Genomic DNA, 2,661 nt, shown 5'->3' with positions numbered 1-2,661 from the left:
CGCCAACTGTTATGGAAATACAAATAAACACAAAATCTTAACAGTACTGCAGCTTTCAAATACAAAATAAGGAAAAAAGGATACTTTTAAAATTTCTTTGTTTTTGCTCCTGTGAAGCATTAAAAAATAAAATACAAATCATATAAGATAATCCAATGAAATAACTCCAAAAGGACTGAGCAGACAAATAGTAAAAACTAACATAGAAGTGATTCACCTGAACCCCTGATCAGTTTTACATGGTGTGTTTGTTTCAATAGAAAACAAAGTTTCTCAGGGAGGCGTAGAAGTCTACAAATATCAGGGCTAATTTGTCTTCACACACCAATTCTTCAATTAAATGATTTTTTAAATAACAGTCTGCTGCTGAATTAAGCAAAGGGCAGGTTGCACTGGCCCTGTGTTAGCACGTCCACCTAACGTTACACTATACTGTACACTTCAGCTACACAGTCCTGCTTGTCCTCGCTCCGTCACTCCATGCTGTCTGGGTCTGCCTGGGCCATGTAGGCACCCAGCTCTGCATCCAAGTGACCCTTGGTCTTTGGTCCAGTTGTTCACAAGTAACAGCTGACCGCCCACTCCTCAGCCCCACCCACGGCCACGGCCTCGACCGGCAAATGTGAGACGTCCGCGGAGTCCACCATGGCCTCTTCCCATGAGCATTCCTCCTTGACCCCCTCCTCGAGACAGAGGTCCACCTCTTCCAGCTGGTCCTCTGGGGAACCTTCCTCCTCTACGCATTGGGAGGCGACCTGCAAATCCACGACGTCTCATGGGTCCACCTACAGGCATTCGTCTTCCCCTTAGAGAAGACAAAGCTCCTCAAATGATTCCTCCTCTCATGCCTCCCCTGGTTATCCCCCGCATTCCTCCTCTGACCCCAGCAGGTCATCCTCTCATCAGGGCTCCGACGGGCCGGCCCTGCCTGGCTTGGATGCTGTACTTCCCCAGACGCTGCTTCAGGCTCTGTTTGTGATTCAGAGCAGCTTGCACTGACGGACGGTCCTCCATCTGTTAGGCCAGCCGGTGATTGCAGGCGCTAGCCAAATGCTGCTGTTGCATGGTAGCTCTCGAATGCTTACTGCTGTGGACTGCTTGTTCTTCAGCATGCTAGTGAAGCACTCGTTTAGAGACACTTTGGTGGTGCTTTACAGGACAACTTTTTGGGACAAGGCAGCACTCATTTTGAGAAACTCTGATTGTAGACTCTGTGGATTTTGCATCAATAGTCGAGAAAATCCATAGTATTCAGGTAGCTGGGGTTAGCTTCTGTAGCTAGCGCTACCATCACAGTGGGTGTCATCCTCCTGTATTATTCTATTTATAAAGAAACTCTAACAAGCTGCTTTCCTAAATAAATGTTTTATAAATCAAGAAACAGACTTTAACTAGCTTTTACTTGTAGTTTGTTAAGAAATGCTGATACACGAGTATCAAAACTAAGATGGTGCTACTATGTAGACTGCTGCCGAGGAGAATTAGTGTGTGTATTTACATTTTATACATTTTTGTACCCTACTTAAAGATTACCTTAATGTAACATGAATGTCCTTGTAGTGACAAGCAGCTTTCCTTTAACAAGGTATGCAGCAAGGGGGATGTAGTCATTCAAATCGTCAGGATCTACCACCACAGTTGCTGCAGGGTCTCTTACGATGAGCTGGTAATACCTTAAATGCTCCAGGAAGGTCACTGTGAATAGTTCCATAATGAATGATACGCAACTATCCATTACACAGATCTCCAAAATTCTTCCAAAATCTGGCAGTCCACATGCCTGTCCAACTGAGAGTACCATTCCTTTAGAATACTTTGTCCCCTTTAGGTAAGCAATGGAGGTGAGTGAAACAGAGTCCAGACCTTTAAACTTCTTCCATATAACATCTCTGATAGCAGCATCTAAGATGCACACAGACACAGCTGCTGCTCGCCCAGTTCCAATGTTTGTTCCAATGTTTGGCATCTCCAAATAATATGACAACATAAGTTGATGTCTTGTAGCCAATGTGTGCAGAATATTTTTGACGTTGCCAGTGTTACGAACCACCTTTTTAAAGAATGAATGTTTTGCTTCAAACCGTATTGTCCAAAATTCAATCAAAGGCCCAAATTTCTTAATAAGAGCAGGGCAATGTTCAAGACAATGATGCTTGGGATGTAATTTAATTTCAGGAAATACTTCTAAAAGCTCTGCCTGTGATCTGAGATTTTGGTTAGGTAGCGCAGGGTTTCTGTTGTGAATGAGAGGCTTGATAGGAGCTCCACAAAGTCTTTCAGTTCAAGGATAACAGACAAAGCCTTTTCATTCTCTGGAACATGGTGGCCAATCAGCAGTGGAAGAAATCTCAGAAGATCCCAGCTCTCATGTCCATTGCCACCAACAGTAACTTTTTTTACAAAGTTTAACTGTATTGTCTGTGGTCTGTTAGTTTTGTCAGAAAACTGAAAAGGAAATGATGCTAACCCCATTTAACGCGAGATCCTTTTTTGCAATCAAATCTGAAAGACATACTGTATTAACAAGTACAATTCCTTCTAAAACATCATGCAGAAAATCAGGCGGAAATCCCTTTGAAGGATGAAAGTGGGTAAGCCTGCGTAATGGACAGTCTCTCTTCAAACCATCAACACATAAGACATCAGTTGTGTTAAGTACAT

General features: G+C 43.2%; 1 pseudogene; it reads right to left on the bottom strand.

The window, feature by feature from the left end:
- Positions 1 to 371: 371 nt before the first annotated feature.
- Positions 372 to 1,414, bottom strand: LOC106528439 (chromatin target of PRMT1 protein pseudogene; annotated as a pseudogene).
- Between the last annotated feature and the right edge of the window lie 1,247 nt (positions 1,415 to 2,661).

The sequence above is a fragment of the Austrofundulus limnaeus genome, unplaced genomic scaffold (assembly GCF_001266775.1).
Source record: "Austrofundulus limnaeus strain Quisiro unplaced genomic scaffold, Austrofundulus_limnaeus-1.0 Scaffold380, whole genome shotgun sequence".
In the NCBI taxonomy this organism is placed as follows: Eukaryota; Metazoa; Chordata; class Actinopteri; order Cyprinodontiformes; family Rivulidae; genus Austrofundulus; species Austrofundulus limnaeus.
The sequence above is the reverse complement of the archived record's forward strand: the minus strand, read 5'-3'. Positions and strand labels throughout refer to the sequence as shown.